Raw genomic sequence first — 22,541 nt, 5'->3', positions numbered from 1 at the left:
AAAATGGCTTTACTATATCTTGATATGTATTATTTTGATTCCTTCCACTTTTTTCTTCCTCCCAAAATTGCTGCAGCGATTTGGGGTCCTGTCCTTTTTGTGTCCTTTAAATTTTTGCACTACTTCTTCTAGGTCTGTGATATCGGACATTGGTATTTTATGAATAGTTTGAATCTATAGATTGCTTTGGGGAGTACGGACATCTGAATGAGGTTGATTCTAGCAATCCATTAGCATGGTATATTCTTACACTTGTTTATATCTTCCTCTATCTCTTTTTTGAACATATTTGTTTTGCAAGTACACGTCTTTCACCCCTTTGGTTAAGTTAATTCCTAAGTATCTTAATTTTATTGTTGCACGTTAAATGTGTTTTTGTTTGTTTGTTTGTTTGTTTTAGTTTCTCTTTCTGAGAGATCATGAATGTTGTTTAAAAATGCCATTTACTTCTGGGCATTAATTTTCCATCCTGCTGCATAGCTGGGTTCCTTTATTATTAAATCTAGAAGTCTTTTGGTGACCTCTTTAGTGTTCTCAGCATACAATATCAGGTCATCTGCAAACAGTGACAGTTTTATTTCTCCTTTCCAATTTGGATGCCTTTTATGTTTTCTCCTTGTCTGATCGCTGTGGCAAGGACTTCCAACACTCTGTTGAATAAAAGATGGTGAAAGTGGACGTCCCTGTCTTGTTCCTCTTATTAGGGGATATGTTTTAGTTTTTGCCCATTGAGTATGAAGTTGACTGAAGGTTTGTCCTATAAGGACTTTAATGTGTTTAGGCATGATCCCTCTATTCCCACTGTGCTGAGAGTTTTTCTCAAAAATGGGCGCTGGGTTTTGTTGCTCTTTCTGCACATACTGAGATGATCATGAGATTTTTGTTTGTCAAATGGTTCCTGTGAGGCATCACATTTATAGATTTGTGAATACTGTACCAAACCTGCATCCCTGGAATAAACCCCACTTGGTCATGGGGTGTGATCTGTTTAACATATTGCTTGATCCAATTTGCTAATATTTGTTTGAAGATTTTAGCATCTTTGTTTATCACGGATATTGGCCTGTAATTCTTTCTTTGCAAGGTCTTTACCTGGATTTGTAGTTGGGATTATTCAGGCTGCCTAAAAAGAGCTTGGGAGTGTTTGTTCCTCTCGGACTTTTTGGAACAATTTGAATTATTTTTTGAATGTTTGATAAAACTCCCCTCTGAAACTGTCTGGGCCTGGCGCTTTTTTTCTTGGGCATTTTTAAAAAAATCATTGTTCCAATTTCACCAGTTTTTATCAACGTGTTCAGCATGCCTGATTCTTCCTCACTGAGTATTGGAAGGTTGTGTATTTCCAGAAATTTGTCTATTTCATCCAGGTTGTTGGCATATAGTTGTTCAGGGTATTTGCTTACAACCCTTTGTATTTCAGTGGTATCAGTTGTTACTTCACTTCTTTTGTTCCTCAATTTATTTATTTTTGACCTCTGTCTTTGGTTTTTGGTGAGTTGGGTTAAAAGTTCATCACACTGATTGTCTATTCAAAGACAAGCTCTTGGTTGCATTGACCTTTTTTAATTTTTTAGTCTCTACGTTATTTATTTAGGCTCTGGTTCTTTATTATTTTCTTCCTTTTACTTCCTCTGGGCCTTTTCGTGGTTTCTGTTCTCTTTCTAAATCTTTCAGTTGTAGTGTTAGATAGTTTAGTAGAAATTTTTCTGGTTCTCATTGCTATAAAAGCTTTTAACAAAAAAAGTTCGTATACGCTACTCTATTTGGACCCTGATCTAAAAGTGTTTCCTCCCTGCTACATACAAACTGTTGCAAAATTAATGCCAGTAATATAATAGTGGCAAATCACCAATGAAAACATGAGTAAAAATAAAGAAATCATTTTAAAACCTCTACCAATTTCAAGTTAAATATACCTACAAACTTCATATTTAAAAAGGCATATCTACCCTGGGCAGCGGGGCTCAGTGGTATAGTGTCGGCCTGCACACTGAAGGGTCTCAGGTTTGATTCCCAGTTGAGGGCACATACCTAGGTTGTAGATTCATTCCTCATCCCAGGTGTGCAGCGAATTAGAAAAGCAACCAATGTCTGTGTCTCTAACACTGAGGCACCTCTCTCTCTCTACCCCTTCTTCCATGCCACTCTCTCTGGAAGTCAATGAAAAAAATATCCTCTAGTGAGGGTTAACAACAACGACAATAGCAATAGCATAGCCATGGAGATGGGAAAGACATCAGTGTAAATGAGGAAATAGTCCAGAGTAGAATTGGGTATAGTCTTTAAATGGGATGAGGCTTTCTTTTATGTTGACATTAAGGTTTCAGAAGTGAAAAGATGACGGTTGTGTTACAGGGGATACAGGCAGAAGGCCTCAGCTCTTGTCATCTTGAAGGAAAGATTTCAATCAAGAGAAAAAAATGAAGAAAAAAACCCAAAGCTTTAATGGCTGTAATAAAAATGTACTTAGGCTGGTGAACCAAGGCAGGTGCATAGACGAAGTAACAGGATAGCCTAGGCTGGGCTGCCTTTGCTCACTGGGAAGTCAGAGAAAAGGGGGCCTTGGACACATTTCCAAGACCTTTCAGACAGTTTCAGAAGACAAGCCTGGGATGAGCTGCCACTGCCCATTGCTCCCCTGGTTGAAAGCACCATGGGGCCCCCGCAGAAGGAAGGAGGAAACTGGCGCTGTCACGCTTTCCTGTGGTGTAGGGGAGCTCACACTTGGTCCTTTGTCCTGAGCATATTTATCTCCCTTGCAGGTGGAAAATCTTATGGGAGGCTTAAGGGGAGTTCTCAAGAGAATATTCATCAGCTTTCCAGGGGTGCCCTTTCAGGGTGCTGGTCGCCACTGATTAGTCCATGCCAGGAAGGGCCTCATTTGTCAATGTGTCTGGTCCTGAGTCCACTCCAATGCCACTTGTCTTGTCTTAATGCTTTTATGGGCCTGGAGCTGAAATACAACTGAGACTTAAAAGGTATCTTTAGGGAGGAATGCTTAGGGGGTCTCCACCGCATGACCCATGACATGCTCTGGGAGAATAGATTACCTGGGGACAAAGTTCTTGTTTTCCCAGTCTTTGTCCCTTGTAGGCCTCTGGGGGTTCCTGTCCAGGTGGTTTCCTGTGCCCTAGTCTCTACACCTGGGTTTCTGCATCTTTCCCATCTAATACAAACTATTTATTCTCCAGTGCCTTTGGCTTAGGGAAGATAGGCTTAACTCAAACTGCTGTCTAAAAATCTATCTCAGTTTCCCTTTCAACTTGTCCTGGAATTTTTCTAGCTTCTTGTTATGCTGTAACAGTTCTACATTATTCCAATTTTAAAACCACTGGAGCGTATAGTTTAAAATGTTTAGTTTTAGATGACGTATATTCTACATCAATTTCTGAAGGGGCATAAATCTGCTATCAGAGATTAAAATAAAACACAGAATTCAGAATGTAAAGTCATTTTTATTTCTTATGTAAGTAACAAAACAAAAACAACAACCCAATATTAAAAAGGGAAGAGGACCTGAACATTTCGAGGAGATGTAGAAGAAAGAAAATAGTGAAGATCAGAACAGAAATGAACGACACAGAGACCAAAAACACAGTACAAAATATCAATGAAAGTAAGAACTAGTTTTCTGACAGAAATAAGATCGATGAGTCTTTAGCCAGACGCACCAAAAAACAAACGGTGAGGACCCAAGAAAACAAAATCAGATGTGAAAGAGGCGATATAACAACTGACATGACAGAAACAGAAAGAATACTAAGAAAACACTATGCACAACAATAAAGTGGGGAAGCTGCGTAAAATGGACACATTCCTCAAAACTACAATCTGCTAAAACTCAATCGGAAAGAATCAGAAAACCTGGAGGGCCAGTAAAAATGGATGCAATTGAAGAAGTAATAAGAAAAAAACTTCCAGCAAACAAGTGTCTGGGGCCAGATGGATTTACATGCGAGCTTACCTAAACATTTAAAGAAGAATTAAAACCCACTCTCCTCAAAATATTTTAGAAAATTCCAGAGGAGGGAGATATTTTTATGAGACCAGTATTATAATAATCCCAAAACCAGATGAAGATCCTGCAAATAAAGAATTTCACAGACCAACGTCCCTCATGAACATAGGTGCCAAAATCCTCAGAAAATATATTACCAAATTTTATCCAGCAATACATTAAATAAGATCATACACCATGACCAAGTGTGATTTATTCTGGAGACGCAGCGCTGGTATAATATTCGCAAATCAAGAAATGTGAGAGCTAAACAAAATGAAGGACAAAAATCTTATGATCATATCAATAGATACAGAGAAAATATTCTAGAAAATCCAGCACCCATTTTGGAAAAAACTGGGAGCAAAGTGGAAATAGAGGGAATATATCTCAACATAATAAAGGCCATATACAACATACCTGGGGCCAAAATCATACTCAACGTGCAAAGGCTAAAACCATATCCCCTAAGAAGAGGAATAAGACACGGTTGCCCCTTTCACCACTACTGCTCAGCATACTACTGGAAGTCCTAGCCACAGCGAGCAGACAAAAAGAGAACATAAAAGGCATCCGTATCGGAAGAGAGAAGGTTAACTGTCATTACTTGCAGATGACATGATATTGTACATAAAAAACTAAAGAGTCCACCGAGTACTTGTGGATATAATTAATGAATTTGGCAAGGAAGCTGGAAGCAAAATTAACATCAACACATTGATGGCATTTTTTTTACACCGATTATGAACTCTTAGAAAAGACTATACCATTTACCATTGCAACTGAAAAAATAAGACACCTAGGAGTAAAGTCAAAGAAGGATGTAAAAGACTTGTATTCAGAAACAGGACATTGAAAAAAGAAATAGAGGAAGATACAAAGGAGTGAAAGAATTATAGACTGAAAGAATTAACATTATCAAAATATCCATGCTACCCAAAACAATCTATAAATTCAACACAATTGTCATCAATCCCAACAGTGTGTTTCACAGAGCTGGAAAAAATGTTTCGAAAATTTATAGGAAACCAAAAAAGACCCCGTGCACCCACAGTATTCTTGAGAAAGAACAGAGTTGTAGGATCACATTACTGAATATCCTGCTGTAGGGCAAAGCCACTGTGATCAGAACAACCTGCTTCTGGCACAGGAACAGGCACATAGATCAATGGAAAAGTACAGAATCCTGAAATTGACCCATGCCATCATGGTCAATTAATATTTGACCAAAGGGTCAAGAATAAGCCATACAGTAAAGACAGACACTTCAGGTCCGGATATGGGTTCTTGCTGTGCTCAGTGTGGTCTCACTGAGCCTACAGACAGGGGCTTGGGATGTGGTCACGTAGCGTGGAAAAGGCTCCTGGGCACCCCACTCGCTCCCCTTTGCTGTTGGGCTTCTGAAACATTTCTTCCAAACTGTGAGACTACAGCAGGCATCATCGTATTCAGCCCCGCCCCTCACTGTGAGCCTCAGTGTATGGGCCTTGTACCTGTAGAGAAACATTCCTGAGGAAGTCCTATTTTGCCTTAGCATCTTTAGGTTTCCTTTGGTTCGGTGTCTAGTGGGCTCTTTCTTAAGGCAACTCACGTTTCCCACTTCAGAATTCGTTTTCTTTAACACTTCCCACACATCCACAGGGACCCCTGGTAATATCCACAGGGAGAAATGCCCGGGCAGTAGAGGCTATTCCAGTATAAGGGATATCTGAGACTGAAGTGAGAGTCAAAGGGAAGAACTGTGGCTGGAGAGGACTGTAGCCTACATTCTGGTAGAGTTGGATCATCAGGATTATTACCGCCAAGATAAGGTCTCAGTCTGACTCCTTTTAGATTAGTAACTTTTTATTTGTTTCCATTGCTTTTGCTCTTTTGGTCGTTCTCTCATTCTGACTTTCTCTCATCCACTCCTTGGGTTTCAGTGACGAGTAGCAAGGATGACTTGATATTGCTTAAGGATTAGTTGGTTGCACAAGGGCTTGGTCTGAAGGAACAAAGTCAATAAACAATCATATTCACAGGAGGCCATGTCCATTTGAGGAAACGTAAAAAGTGTCAAAAACGGGCAAGGTGTACTGACTGTGGACATCATAGTCCAGAGATTGCCCAACACAAATTCATGTCCATGCCTTTGCCTCTGTGTGTGTGCATGTGTGTGTGTGTGCTTGTGTGTGCTTGTGTGTGAGGGCTGTGGCACACTCTCCTTCTTATTGTCCCTCTGCTCATTTACTCTTCCAGCAGGGGATTCTTGCCCAAATGAACCTAATACACTTCTGACTTCCCACACGCCTTGACTCAATTCGCCACAGGTATCTGTGCACCTTATTCCACCCCTTGCTAAATGTCGCTTGGGATCTTCGGCCTCAGAGACTGATTCTCTCAGCAAAACACTGTGCAGTCATACTTCTAGAGAGGGACTTTGGTTCAACTGTGAAGTCTCCCACCTGGTTGCCTGTTCCTAATGTGTGACCGACTCCCTACAGGGAGGATACTTAGAAATCCATCATTTTTTAGGACCCAACACTGGACATTTATGCAAGTTTATTTGGTAGGCTCAGAAGGCATTCTTACATTTGTCCAGCCGATGGCCTATATGTTCACTCTGGTGATTATTTTGTAGATGCTGAAAATGCATTCTCAAGATTATCCATTAAGAGGCAGCACTGTTCCTAGAATGATTTTATTGGGAATAACGTCAAGGCAGTCTTACGCTTGCCCACATGGAAGCGGCATCTTTGACCCAAACAATTTTATTGGGGATCCTGGCATTTGCTTCCAACGTTCGAACATAATACGGAACTGAGCTCTCACAGGGATTTTACTGAGAAATCTGGCAATGCATTATCAAGATTTTCCGTTAGGCTCTGCTTCCTTGCAAGTCCATATTCTCCATCTCTAACTTATGTGCCTGGAGCACCTCCAGCGGGCACCAGGTGCACTGGTCGACAAATAGGAAAACGCACGGGGAGCATCCCCAACAAAATCATTAGCTAAAAAATGCTGCCAACGGATGCTTGAGAATGACAATTCATTGCCAGTATCCCGCAAATAATAAGTTTTTGGGAAAGTTTTGCCACCTATGAAAAAGATTACGAATGCAGTGCCAGCATGCCCAATAAAATCATACTGTGGAAAACCTGCCTTCTGGTTGACAAGTGCAAGAATGGCTGCGTAGCATCTCCCATAAAATTATTTGATTGAAAATGCTGTCCTCCGTGGACAATCGTGAGAATACATTGCCAGCATCCCCAGTAAGGTCATTTGTACGGAAATACTGCCAATTCTCAGATAAGTCTGAGAATGTATTGTCAGAATCACCACAAAACCTCTCTGTCGGCAAAATGCAAAAGGGTGAGAATGCGCTGATAGTATCCCCAATCCAATCATGTGGTTGAAAACTACTGCGACCTCATGTAGAGACCTGAGACTGCCTTGCAGGCATCCTCAATAAAATCATTTGGGGCGAAACGCTGCCACGCATCCCCGCAAAAAAACTTTCTCTGGGACAAATGCTGCCAAGTGTGGGACAAACGTGAGCATCCATTGCCAGCCCCTGTAAAATTATTTGGTTGAAAAAATGCTGCCCCTTTGAATAAAAGGTGATAATGTATTTCAGGCATCTCCCGTATAAACGTTTGATGAGAAATTACCTGACATTGTTTACAAATGTGAGAGAGCATTCCCGGCATTCCCAAGAAAAGCATTTGTTTTAAAAATGCTGCCACCTTGTGGAGGTAAGTGGGAGAGCATTAAACGCATCCCCTTTGAAAAAAACTTGGTGGAAATATTCTGCCCCCTGGTGGACAAGGTGAAGCATGCATTGACTGCATCCCCAACAAAATCACTCTTTGAGAAAAAGGCCACCAGGTGCTAAAGGACTGTATGAATGATTTCCCAGAATCCCCAATGAAACCCCTACTGAGATCAAGGTGCCAACTGGTGGACAAGAGTGAGAACGCATGCTCTGGAATCACAATAAAGTGATTTGGGCCTAAAATTCTGATAGCCAATGTCCACGTGTGAGAATTCAAAACCAACATCCACACCCACACACACAATATCACTTTAGGGGAAAACTGCGGCGAATAGTTGGACAAACGTGAGAATGTACAGCCAGCAGCAATAAAGTCGCTTGGTGGAAAAATTCCGCAACTGGCTGAACAAACGTAAGAATGCATTCTCAGCTTACCAAACAAAATCACTTGTGATGTCAAGGTGCCGACGGGTGGACAAGCGGGAGAAACCATTGCCTTTATGTGCAATAATAACATTTGGTGGAAAAATGCGGGCTTGTTGTAAACAGGCTTCACAATGCATTGCCAGCAGCCCCAATAATATCAGTTGTTGGAAAAAGGCCGCCACATGTTTGACAAGTGTGAGAATGCGTTGCCCGCATCCTCATGAAAATCCCTTCTGAGATGATGCTGGCTGCCAAATGGCGGACACATTTGAAAATACATTGCCAAGATTCACAATGAAAATCTCTTGTGGGAAAAATGCCCTTATCTTGTCGACTTGTGTGAGTGTTCATTGCCAGCATCCCCAGTGAAATCACTTGTGGGAAAATGCTTCCACCTATTGGACAAGAGTGAAAATGCATCGCCAGAAGCCCCAGTGAAGTTACATGGTGGAAAATAGCTGCCACTTGTTCTCCAAGGAGGAGCATGCAGTGCCAGGATCCTCAATAATATCATTTGGTGGGAAAATACTGCACCTGGTGTTTGAGTGTCAGAAGGAATTGCCAGCAGCCTTAAAACAATCATTTGTATATAAGAAACCAGTCACCTTTCTACAAATGTGAAAATGCAGTTACAGCATCTCCAATAAGATCACTTGTGGAGAAAATGCTGTCACCTGGTATTCGAGCAAGGGAATGCATTGCCAGCGTTCTCAGGAAAATCCCTTGGTAAACAAAAGTGGCCACCTTGTGGACAGATGTGGGAATGCATTGCCAGCACAACCAAAGTAATCGTTTGGTGGAAAATGTGGCCTCTTGTTTGAGAGACTGAAGAATGCATTGCCCGCATCCGCAATAAAATCATTTTGTGGAAAAGTACTTCTACGAAGTACGTTGGACGAACGTGCTTCCAGCATTCCCCAAACGATACTTTGTGGTGAAAGTGTTGCCAGCTATTGAACAAAAGTGAAAGTGCCATGCCACTATTCCCAATAGAATCATTTTTGGGAAAGTAGGTTCAATGGCTGTTAAAACGTGAGAATGCCTTGTCAACATCCACAAAATAATCACATTTGTGGAAAATGTAGCCAAGTCTTTTTCAAACTTGAGACTGAATTTTCAACACCCCCAATAATATAATTTGGTAGTAAAAATGCTTCCACAAACGTGTTAAGACAAACGTGGGAAAGCATTGCCAGCATCTCAAACAGAATCGTTGGTGGAAAAATGCTGCCATCTCATGTTTCAGCGCCAAAATGCATTGCCAGTTTCCCCAAAATGGGACAGTGGAGGGAAAATGCAGACAGCTGTAGAAAAAAACGTGGGAATGCCTTGCCAGCATCCTCAGTAAAAGTACTTTGTGGGGAAATTCTGCCACCTGGTGGAAAAGCGTGAGAATGCACTTCCAGAACATTCCTGATATTCACTAGTGGAATATTGACGCCAACTGATAAATATAGAACCATTGAAAGCATCTCCAAGGAAATCGTGCGGTAAAATAATTCTGCTGCCTGCTTGACACACATTAGCTTCCATTGTCAGCATAGCCAATAAAATCTCGTGGTGTCAAAATGCCACCACCTGGTGGACAAACGAGAAAATGCATCTTCTCCATCTCCACAAGCATCCCAAATATGATCCTCAGTTGGAACAATACTGCCACCTGGTGGGTAAACGTGAGAATGCATCCACGAGTTCACCAATGGATTCATCCTGTTGAAAATGTTTCCACCTGTTGAATGGAATTGTGAATGCTTTTCCAGCATCCCCAATAAAATTACTCGTGAAATCATGCCGACACCTGGTGGAAAAGTGTGAGAATGCATTGCCAGCATCCCCAGAACAATCGTTGGTAAGAAACTTTCTGCCGCCTCTGGACAAAAGTAAGAATTCAGAGTGAGCATCTGCAATAATACCATTTGAGGAGAAAATGCTGCCACGTGGTGTTTCAGCATGAGAATGCAAAGGCTGAGGCTGCTCTGGAACCACTTGCCTCTATTGATCATCACAACCACCATATATTTCCTTAAGTGTCTCCTTATTCCTCCACAGGTCATCCTGAAAACACTGCCCGTTATAAACGGGTTGTGGCGGCACATGTTGAACACAGGGCTGGTGGAAACTTAAGAGATCCCACTGGCGGCAGTGACCCATTTTACAGATTGGGGATTATTCAGTATTCTTTAGTAATAGTCAGAGGAGACAATAGGAGGTTTGTTGTGTTCAGGGGGCCTCCCACACTGTGAGATAAATAGGAGGGACTGTCCATTTTACTTCATAGAAGAGTCATGCACATGAGAAGCTTTCTCAGCGAAATATGTGTTTTCAAGCAAACATTGTTTCCCTGCACAGGAAATAGATGCAGAATGTCCCTGTGGGAAAGCATTGAGATGCGGAGACATCCAGAGCATGGCATGTAGTTAGAAAGATAAATTAAGAGCAAGTACCGTGTCTGTCTGTCTGTCTGTCTGTCTGTCTGTTGTTTGTGTGTTGGTTTGAGCCTTACGATTGGCTGCCTTGGAATGATCGACCAGTCCCTGGGAGGGCTGGGCCTTACAGTTGCAGAAGTGGGTAAGTTATGCTTTGGCAGAGGAAATGTATCATGAGTTTCTACAAGGGCCAGACAGGGTGGAGCAGGGAGAGGAGAAGGAATTGATTGAGGAGGAATTAATTGGCAGGGAGCAGTTTGTCCTGGGTGAGAGGACGCCATAAAAGTCATGAAGGTAGTGGTTGATGTTGAGCCTCAGGCACAGATAGAAACAAAACATCCACAAGAAGAGCCAGTCGAGCAGGAGCACGAAGAGGATTGGCTCAGTGGGAAGTGCACCTGGTCCCCACTGGATGTGCTCCGGGCACTTAAGTTAGGAATGTAGCCCGTGAACTTACAAGTGAGCAGATCCTTCTGCTGGCTCAAGCCCAGTACCTGGCAGCGGCGGCAGCCCTGTTTAGAACTGAAAAGCACAAACGTTCAGTGCATTGCCAGATGCTGAGTCAATAGTGTATCCTTGACTCTACAGAAGGGAACGCAATATGCCTGCCCTAGTGCATGAGAAATGTATTAGTGGGGATCGGTAGCTCAGAATCAAATAGACACATTGGAGTGAAGCTCAGGATAGTGAGAACAGTGTGATCCAAAATCTCAGAGACACCCTTTTATCTCACCAGTACCACAAAAACTCTCCCTGGGCTTCAGGAGCGCCGTCCCAGATCAGACTCATGCGCAGAACAAGGGCCATTGCCTCCACACTGCTCTGTGTCACTCAGGTTCTTCTTGGGGTAATGCTGCACTCGAGGGGGGCTGCGTGTCCAAGTCCTCTGTATATCCAAGTCAGTGAGAGGCAGGAATGAGTGATGTCCACAAATAAAGGTATCCTGTTAAGCACTCAGCAGGCAAGTATGTAGGCGAGGTCAAAGGCTGTCAGGAAAACAGTGTGCCCGTGTGTGTATAAACACATGGAGCCCACAAGAACCACTGTGCTCTCTTTTTGCATCTTATGGTGAAGGAGCTGGGCTAGGGGTTAGAGAGGTGGGAGCAATCCAAGCTGCTTTAAGGATCTGCTCCTTTTTGTAGCTGTTTCATGTTCAGCTTGCAGCGTGCAGGCGTTTTGACCTGCTGCAATTTGTCAACAATCTGGAATTGTCAGCCATTATCAGTGACCAAGATGAAACCATGCTCAGCCACATGATCAATCTGAAGGTCAGGCTGTGCAGACCACGGCTGGGGAGGTAGAGAGCTTGTGAAAAAATCCTATCCCTGCAGGAAGGAATAGGCGGGAGTTCTGGAATAAGTTATCACCCTAAACCGGATCCACTATCCTTTTGCAGGTGAAGGAAGCCTGGCATGGCAGCAATCGCTGCAAGACTGTGCTGCTCTTTCACAAAAACCCCTACATCCACGATACTGTGATTGTGAAGGATCCTCTCATAACCATCACAGGAGAGAGGAGGCTCCCTGCATGGCCTGCGGCAAGAAGTGTGTCCAAGTTGGAAGGTGACAGGTTCCTCTCCACACACTCCTCAAGCTGCAGGATACAGGGTGACCCATTCCACTCACATTCAGTGGTACCTGCAGTATGAACGACAGGCCTACAACTGCAGGCAGAACAGCAGCATTCACTTCTTCAACTTCGTCTCTGATCACCATGTTTCGGGATCTGACAGGATTGCTTAGGTGGGTCCTTGCAGGAAATGCCATTAGAGAGCTTGGTGTGATCCCCTGCTTTTTGGGTTTGTGGTTTAGACGCCTGCCCTCTCCTGTGGAGCCCATTTTTCCTTTCCAGATCAACAGTGAGAACTATGAGTGTATGTTGGCATCAGGAGAGGGGACATAGATGATAACAGGTGAGCAGAGACCAACTCTTCACTTGCCTCTGGATTGCCAGGTAGCTGGGACATTGTTTTCTCACATGAACACACTGAAGCTGGGAGAAATACAGCCTGTGACATCATCACGGTATGAGGATGAGGCTGGAAGTTCTGAGCACCGCAGTGCCAATCATGTTCACTTGGGGGAGGCTGAAGGATGATGAGGTCATGTCTGTTTCCTCTGTCACTCAGAATGAAAGTAGATTCTTTGGCCTATTTCTCTGATCTCACACCTCAGGTCACCAACACCACCCTCAGGCCTGCCTACAATGCATTAAGGAGAAGTTCTGTGATGTGCTTCCTAGAACCCCCTCCACAATTTTCCAGTATCCTCCTTCATGAAAATGCTGAGGCTGCTGTGCCACCACATCCCTCTATTGATCATCACAACCACCATGTATTTACTGAATTGTATCGCTGGCCTTCCTGGGTACACTGCCCATCACAACCAAGTTGTGGTGGGAACTGTTGAATGCATGGCTGGAGAAAACGGAAGAGATTCCAACTTTGTCAGGTTTGGGCTTGACATGATTTTTAAATACTTTTTGATTATCCTCAGAGGAGATGATACCAGATTTGCTGTGTTAACTGCACGTATTTAACGTGTGAGAACTATAGGAGGGACCTTCCAATATAAGTAGTGCACGTGAGAAGCTTTTTCAGATTAAAAGGTGTTTCAAGCAAAGATTCTTTTCCTGCGTAGAAATTAGGTGCAGAATGTCCCTGTGGAAAGGCATTCAGCCATGGATATATGCAGCACATGGAATAAATGGCAAGATAAAGCGAGAGCATCTAATGTGCCTGTTTATGTATTGTTTGCCTTGACAATGGACTCTCTGAATTACCCGCCCCGTGAATGCATGGCCTTTACAATTGCAGAAGTGGCTAAGTTGTGTTTTCTGATGGTATCAGAAGCCAAAATTCTTTCTGTGTGGTAGAGACTGTGGTGGATTAAGAAATCAGTGAAAGTCCAATAGAGTTTACCATTTTCCCTTGGGTGATAAGGGAGTTCAAGGAAAGGCCTTGTGTGCAAGGGTCGGAATTTGCAGTGATAAGTTATAAAGGATGATGCGTTTGCCATACCCTCGCTTTAGGGAGACAGCAGGGAACCAGGCCGGGGTTTTACGTTCATTTCACAGTTAAACCAAATTCCCTTTGTAGAAGTATGTGCAAACTGTATTTTTCTGTTAGAAGCCGCCTTTTGGCACGTGCGGACATAACTGCATGCTGTGACTGTTCAAGAATGAGAATCCATTTCCAGCATCACGAAAGAAATGACATTTTGAGGTAAATGCAAACAACTCTTGGGCATACCTGAGCATGCCTACCGTGCATGCCCAATGAAATCATTTGGTGGAAAAGTGCTGCCACCTGGTGGAGAAACGAGGGAATGCAGTGGTACCATCCCGAATGAAATGACATGTGAAGTCATGCTGCCATCTCGTGGACAAGTGTGGATATGCATTGCCAGCCTGCTCAGTAACTTTATTTGTAAAAAAAAGCTGCCATGTTTTGACAAGCATGAGAATGAATTGCCAACATCCCCAATAACATGATTTGAAACGAAAAGCTGCCATCTATTGGATAAGCGTGAGAATGCCTTTCCAGCATTCCCGACAATGTTATTTAGGAGAAAAATGCTGCGACCTGGAAGGATATGACAGGATACTGAGGTTGGGCCTCGGTGGCAATGCAGAAGGAGAGCTTTGGGTTCCCCTACCTCTTGGGTTCGTAAAGTGAGATCCCTGGCTTCTTCTGACTAGTCCTGTTTGCCCTACTAGAACATCAGTAATAGAAGTGTGGTCTAATCATCTCAAGTACTGTGCGAGGAGCTTGGCCCCAGGAGAGTGAAGGTAGAGGAGTACAGGTGAGGGGGACTGTTCCTGGACACTCGCCCCTAGTTTGCTAGGTAGCTGGGTCATTGCTTTCTCTCATGGACGCCCTGATACTGGGAGGAGTAGAGCCTGTTATGTCAGGTCCTCAGAGAATCAGGTTGAGAAAGGAAGTATGTAGCACTGCAGTGGGAATTATATTCAGACAGGGACACCTGATGTAAAATGAGGAAGTGTGCATGTGCAAAATCATTCAGCATCAAAGCAGATTCATTGACCCACTCCTCTGAACTCTCGCTCCAGGCCACCTCCCTCACCCTTAGGCCCGTCTACTATTCCTTAAATGGAGGCTCCCATGATGTCCTTCCTCTGACCCTTCCCACACTTGTCCAGGAGTCTTTTCATACAAAGGCTGAGGCTGCTGTGCCACCACTTCCTTTTATGGATCATTGCAACCATCAAATATTTCCTTAGGTGTGTCCAAATTCCTAACTGGGTGATCCTGAGGTCATTGCTCATTAAAAAGGTGGTGTGGTGTGATGCATCCAACACAAGGCAGCAGGAAATTTAAGAGATCCTAATTTCAGCAATGACCGACTCTTCATGTTAGGGCCACCAATAATTATACTATACTCTTTAGGAATTTTGCTAGGAGATGATAGTCAATTATTGTGTTAGGGTATCTCCCACAGTGTGAGTTAAATAGGAGGGACCATCCATTTTCCTTCAAATAGAGAAGTGCACATAAGAAGGTTTTGACATGAGTATGTGTTTTCAAGCAGACATTATGTTCCTGCACAGGACAATGGAGCAGAATGTCTGTGTGACCAGGTATTCAGTCACAGAGAGATCGGGAGCATGGTATGAAATGGAAAGTTAAAGCAGGAGCATCAGCTCTGTTTGTCTGTTTGTCGTGTGTTCTTGGAACACATAAATCAAGAGCATCAATAGCGTCTGTCTCTGTGGTGTTTGTCCCTAGTTTGGGGCATTACAACTGGCTGCCTGTGAATGACCATTGCCTGTGAGGGCTGGGCCTGTGCAGTGGCAGTGGCGGTTAAGTTGTTATGCTTTAGGACAGTATGAGAAGACAGAATTCTTTCTGTGTGCTGGAGGCTGGGGAGGAGGGAGAACTAAGAGTAAGTCCATTGAAGTGGGTGATACTAATGGACCCAGGGACATAAGGTAGCTCAAGGAAAGGGATTTGGGAGCAAGGGCCTGAATGTCCACTGCGAGCTCCGAAAGGATGATGGATTTCCAGGTTCCTTTCTGTCGGAGGTCAGCTCACACATTGACAGCAGGCAACGCGGTGGGAGGCTTCCCAGTGCATTTCACACTTGAAGCAGAAGCCCTCCCTAGAAGTATGAGAGCACTGTATTTGCTGCGAGAATCATCCTCTGAGCCCAGGATTCAGAACCACACTTAGCCAGTGGGAGTATAAATTGCATGTAGGAGTTGTGGGGAAGAGAGCAAAGGCATGTGAGCAGTCAGTCTGGATATTAGGTTCACTTGGGGTCGAATCCCCAGCTGGAAGGGTAAATGACCAGAGGGACAATAAGATGCAGAGTGTTCTATAGCCCTCACACACAACACACACAGAGGCACAGGCATGTACGTGAAGTTGTGTTGGGCAATCTCTGGACCATGGTGTCCACAGCCAGTACATCTTGTGCATTTTTGACGGTATTACATTTCCTCACATAACAATGGCCTCGTGTGAATATGATTGTTTATTTACTTTGTTCCTTCAGACCGAGCCTTTCTCCTGCAATGAAGAAACTCTTAGGCAGCATCAAGTCATTCTTTCTACGGGTCACTGAAACCCAATGGGTAGATGGAAGAAAGAGTCAGAATGAGGAAAAGACAGAAAGAGCAAGAGTAATGGAAACAAAAACAAGAGAACTGATGTAAAAGGAGTCAGATTGAGACCGTATCTTGGCCGAAGTTATCCTGATCACCCAACTCTACCAGAATGTAGGCTACAGTCCTCTCCAGCCACAGTTCTTCCCTTTGCCTGTCACTTCAGCCTCAGATATCCCACAGACTGGGCAGCCTGTAATGTCCCGGGCATTTCTCCCTGTGGATATTACTAGGGGTCACTGTGGATCTGTGGGAAAGCGGTAGAGAAAATGGATTCTGAAGTGGGAAACGTGAGTAGCCGTAAGCAAGAGCCCCCCAGACACCAAACCCTGGGAAAGCTGCAAATGCTCGGGTAACATAGAGCTTCCTCAGGAATGTTTCACCACAGTTCTGAGGCCCATACACTGAGGCTGACAGTGAGGGGCGGGGCTGAGTAGCGTGATGCCCTCTGTCCAGTCACAGTTTGGAAGAGCTGTTTTAGTAGCCCAAAATGGTGTGGGCATGCCCAAGTCCTCCATCAGAGGCAGGAACATGTGACGTGCGTGAATCAGGGTATCCTGTGAAGCCGTGTGCAGGCAAGGGTGTGGGGATATCAAAGCCTGTGAGGAATCAGTGTGACCGCATGGGTGCAGGCACCTGTAACCCCAGGAACCTCTGTGTTCCTCTGTGCCTCTTATGCAGAAGGAATGGGGCCAGAAGATAGGTGGTTCAGGCCAAGCCAGGCTGTTTTGTAGATCTCCATGTTTTAGTTCTTTCATAGCCACACGATCAATGTGAAGGTGATGTTGCAGGTACTGGTGCTGGAAAGGGAGGGGCCTTGAGAATATAACCTGTCCATGTAAGCAGGGACACTTGGGTGTCCAGGAGTGAGATGTCCCTAACCCCCACCCACATTCCTTCTGCAGGTGGAGGGAGCCAGACATGCCAGGGATGATGGCAAGGTTAACTGTCCTTTTGTAGCAAATCATACTAATGCAGTACTGCCACTGTGAAGGAGTATCTCATTACCATCACAGGCGGGAGCAGGCTCTCTCTATGGGCAGCAGCAGGAAGTGCATAGAACTTGAAAGGTGATGTGCCCTTCTCCACACACTCCTCATGCTGCAGGATACAGTGCATCCTATGCCTCTTGCATTCAGTGGTGCCAGCATTATGAACGATGGGCCAACAGCTCCAGGTACCAGAACAGCAGCTTTAACTACTTCAACTAGTTCTCTGCCCACAGCGTGGCAGGGTCTGACAGGATTGCTGAGGTGGAGGCTTGCTTGCAATGCCCTAAGAGAGCTTGGTGTGTTCCCCTGCTTTTGGATTTTTAGTCAGATCCCTGCTGTCTCTGGACGATCACATTTTGCTCTGCCAGAAAATCAGTAAGGACTACTTGAGGATGTTGGAACCAGGAGAAGGCACTTAGAGGACATGTGAGGAGATGCCAGTGGGGCTCCCCCTTGGGTTGTCAGGTAGCTGGGACATTTTTCTCTCACATGAACACCCTGAGGCTCGGAAGGATAGCCTATGACGCCAGGCCACTGCGGCATTGGGAAGAGACAGAAAGTCTGAAGAACTGCAGTGTGGCATCATGTTCAGGCAGGAAGCTGAAGGAAGATGCAGGAGTGTGCATGTCTACCGTCACTCAGAATCAAAGCAGATTCATGTACCCATTCCTGTGAGCTATTGTAAATTGTGCTGCTCTGAAGAGGGTTTTATATATTCTTCCTGATCGATGTTCCTGGTTTCGTAGGACATATTCCAAGCAGTGGGGCCACTGGGTTCAATGGCAGTTCTGTATTTCAATTTTTGAGAAAACCTCCTATGTCATAATGTTTTCCATACAGGCTGCATGAGTCTGCATTCCCACCAGCAGTATACTAGGGTGAGCTTTTCTGCACACCCTCACAGGCACTTTCTGTTTATTGACTTATTGAAAACATAGCCATTCTGGAAGACCTCAGGTGATACCCCATTATTGTTTTAATTTTCATCTCTCTGGTGATTAGTGACACTGAGCAGTTTTCATATGTCTCTTGGACATGTTTATGCGCTCTTTGGAGAAGTGTCTACTTAGGTCTTTGCTCGTTTTTTAATTGGATCGTTTGTCTTCCTCTTGTGAAGGTGTGTTTCTTAAAATATTAGGGGTAGTAACCCTTTATCAGATGTATCATCGGCAAATATGTTCTCCCATATAATGAGTTCCCTTTGCATTTTGTTGATGGTATCTTTGTGCAGAATCTTTTTATTTTGCTGTAGTCCCATTTGTTTATTTTCTCCTTTGCTTCCATTGCCCTAGGCAGTGTATTGGTGAGCATATTGCAATGAGAGATGTCTGAGATCATGCTGCCTCCATTTCCTTCTAGGATTTTTAATGGTTTCATGTTTTACCTTTAAGTTTTTTATCCAGTTGGAGTTGATCCTTGTGTGCGGTGCAAGATAGTGGTCTAGTTGCATTATTTTGAAAGTTCCTGTCCAATTTTCCCAACACCATTTATTGAAGAGACTTCCTTTACTCCACTGTATGCTCTGCCTCCTTTGTAAAATCTCAATTGAGTGTAATGAGTTGGGTCAATTCCTGGGTTCTCTGTTCAGTTCCATTTATGTCATTAAGTCTGTTCTTCTGCCAGTTCCATTCTGTTTCGATTAAAATGGCTTTACTATATCTTGATATGTATTATTTTGATTCCTTCCACTTTTTTCTTCCTCCCAAAATTGCTGCAGCGATTTGGGGTCCTGTCCTTTTTGTGTCCTTTAAATTTTTGCACTACTTCTTCTAGGTCTGTGATATCGGACATTGGTATTTTATGAATAGTTTGAATCTATAGATTGCTTTGGGGAGTACGGACATCTGAATGAGGTTGATTCTAGCAATCCATTAGCATGGTATATTCTTACACTTGTTTATATCTTCCTCTATCTCTTTTTTGAACATATTTGTTTTGCAAGTACACGTCTTTCACCCCTTTGGTTAAGTTAATTCCTAAGTATCTTAATTTTATTGTTGCACGTTAAATGTGTTTTTGTTTGTTTGTTTGTTTGTTTTAGTTTCTCTTTCTGAGAGATCATGAATGTTGTTTAAAAATGCCATTTACTTCTGGGCATTAATTTTCCATCCTGCTGCATAGCTGGGTTCCTTTATTATTAAATCTAGAAGTCTTTTGGTGACCTCTTTAGTGTTCTCAGCATACAATATCAGGTCATCTGCAAACAGTGACAGTTTTATTTCTCCTTTCCAATTTGGATGCCTTTTATGTTTTCTCCTTGTCTGATCGCTGTGGCAAGGACTTCCAACACTCTGTTGAATAAAAGATGGTGAAAGTGGACGTCCCTGTCTTGTTCCTCTTATTAGGGGATATGTTTTAGTTTTTGCCCATTGAGTATGAAGTTGACTGAAGGTTTGTCCTATAAGGACTTTAATGTGTTTAGGCATGATCCCTCTATTCCCACTGTGCTGAGAGTTTTTCTCAAAAATGGGCGCTGGGTTTTGTTGCTCTTTCTGCACATACTGAGATGATCATGAGATTTTTGTTTGTCAAATGGTTCCTGTGAGGCATCACATTTATAGATTTGTGAATACTGTACCAAACCTGCATCCCTGGAATAAACCCCACTTGGTCATGGGGTGTGATCTGTTTAACATATTGCTTGATCCAATTTGCTAATATTTGTTTGAAGATTTTAGCATCTTTGTTTATCACGGATATTGGCCTGTAATTCTTTCTTTGCAAGGTCTTTACCTGGATTTGTAGTTGGGATTATTCAGGCTGCCTAAAAAGAGCTTGGGAGTGTTTGTTCCTCTCGGACTTTTTGGAACAATTTGAATTATTTTTTGAATGTTTGATAAAACTCCCCTCTGAAACTGTCTGGGCCTGGCGCTTTTTTTCTTGGGCATTTTTAAAAAAATCATTGTTCCAATTTCACCAGTTTTTATCAACGTGTTCAGCATGCCTGATTCTTCCTCACTGAGTATTGGAAGGTTGTGTATTTCCAGAAATTTGTCTATTTCATCCAGGTTGTTGGCATATAGTTGTTCAGGGTATTTGCTTACAACCCTTTGTATTTCAGTGGTATCAGTTGTTACTTCACTTCTTTTGTTCCTCAATTTATTTATTTTTGACCTCTGTCTTTGGTTTTTGGTGAGTTGGGTTAAAAGTTCATCACACTGATTGTCTATTCAAAGACAAGCTCTTGGTTGCATTGACCTTTTTTAATTTTTTAGTCTCTACGTTATTTATTTAGGCTCTGGTTCTTTATTATTTTCTTCCTTTTACTTCCTCTGGGCCTTTTCGTGGTTTCTGTTCTCTTTCTAAATCTTTCAGTTGTAGTGTTAGATAGTTTAGTAGAAATTTTTCTGGTTCTCATTGCTATAAAAGCTTTTAACAAAAAAAGTTCGTATACGCTACTCTATTTGGACCCTGATCTAAAAGTGTTTCCTCCCTGCTACATACAAACTGTTGCAAAATTAATGCCAGTAATATAATAGTGGCAAATCACCAATGAAAACATGAGTAAAAATAAAGAAATCATTTTAAAACCTCTACCAATTTCAAGTTAAATATACCTACAAACTTCATATTTAAAAAGGCATATCTACCCTGGGCAGCGGGGCTCAGTGGTATAGTGTCGGCCTGCACACTGAAGGGTCTCAGGTTTGATTCCCAGTTGAGGGCACATACCTAGGTTGTAGATTCATTCCTCATCCCAGGTGTGCAGCGAATTAGAAAAGCAACCAATGTCTGTGTCTCTAACACTGAGGCACCTCTCTCTCTCTACCCCTTCTTCCATGCCACTCTCTCTGGAAGTCAATGAAAAAAATATCCTCTAGTGAGGGTTAACAACAACGACAATAGCAATAGCATAGCCATGGAGATGGGAAAGACATCAGTGTAAATGAGGAAATAGTCCAGAGTAGAATTGGGTATACTCTTTAAATGGGATGAGGCTTTCTTTTATGTTGACATTAAGGTTTCAGAAGTGAAAAGATGACGGTTGTGTTACAGGGGATACAGGCAGAAGGCCTCAGCTCTTGTCATCTTGAAGGAAAGATTTCAATCAAGAGAAAAAAATGAAGAAAAAAACCCAAAGCTTTAATGGCTGTAATAAAAATGTACTTAGGCTGGTGAACCAAGGCAGGTGCATAGATGAAGTAACAGGATAGCCTAGGCTGGGCTGCCTTTGCTCACTGGGAAGTCAGAGAAAAGGGGGCCTTGGACACATTTCCAAGACCTTTCAGACAGTTTCAGAAGACAAGCCTGGGATGAGCTGCCACTGCCCATTGCTCCCCTGGTTGAAAGCACCATGGGGCCCCCGCAGAAGGAAGGAGGAAACTGGCGCTGTCACGCTTTCCTGTGGTGTAGGGGAGCTCACACTTGGTCCTTTGTCCTGAGCATATTTATCTCCCTTGCAGGTGGAAAATCTTATGGGAGGCTTAAGGGGAGTTCTCAAGAGAATATTCATCAGCTTTCCAGGGGTGCCCTTTCAGGGTGCTGGTCGCCACTGATTAGTCCATGCCAGGAAGGGCCTCATTTGTCAATGTGTCTGGTCCTGAGTCCACTCCAATGCCACTTGTCTTGTCTTAATGCTTTTATGGGCCTGGAGCTGAAATACAACTGAGACTTAAAAGGTATCTTTAGGGAGGAATGCTTAGGGGGTCTCCACCGCATGACCCATGACATGCTCTGGGAGAATAGATTACCTGGGGACAAAGTTCTTGTTTTCCCAGTCTTTGTCCCTTGTAGGCCTCTGGGGGTTCCTGTCCAGGTGGTTTCCTGTGCCCTAGTCTCTACACCTGGGTTTCTGCATCTTTCCCATCTAATACAAACTATTTATTCTCCAGTGCCTTTGGCTTAGGGAAGATAGGCTTAACTCAAACTGCTGTCTAAAAATCTATCTCAGTTTCCCTTTCAACTTGTCCTGGAATTTTTCTAGCTTCTTGTTATGCTGTAACAGTTCTACATTATTCCAATTTTAAAACCACTGGAGCGTATAGTTTAAAATGTTTAGTTTTAGATGACGTATATTCTACATCAATTTCTGAAGGGGCATAAATCTGCTATCAGAGATTAAAATAAAACACAGAATTCAGAATGTAAAGTCATTTTTATTTCTTATGTAAGTAACAAAACAAAAACAACAACCCAATATTAAAAAGGGAAGAGGACCTGAACATTTCGAGGAGATGTAGAAGAAAGAAAATAGTGAAGATCAGAACAGAAATGAACGACACAGAGACCAAAAACACAGTACAAAATATCAATGAAAGTAAGAACTAGTTTTCTGACAGAAATAAGATCGATGAGTCTTTAGCCAGACGCACCAAAAAACA

This window comes from Miniopterus schreibersii, assembly GCF_964146895.1.
Source record: "Miniopterus schreibersii genome assembly, chromosome: Y".
Classification (NCBI taxonomy): Eukaryota; Metazoa; Chordata; class Mammalia; order Chiroptera; family Miniopteridae; genus Miniopterus; species Miniopterus schreibersii.
This window is presented reverse-complemented; position numbering follows the sequence as displayed.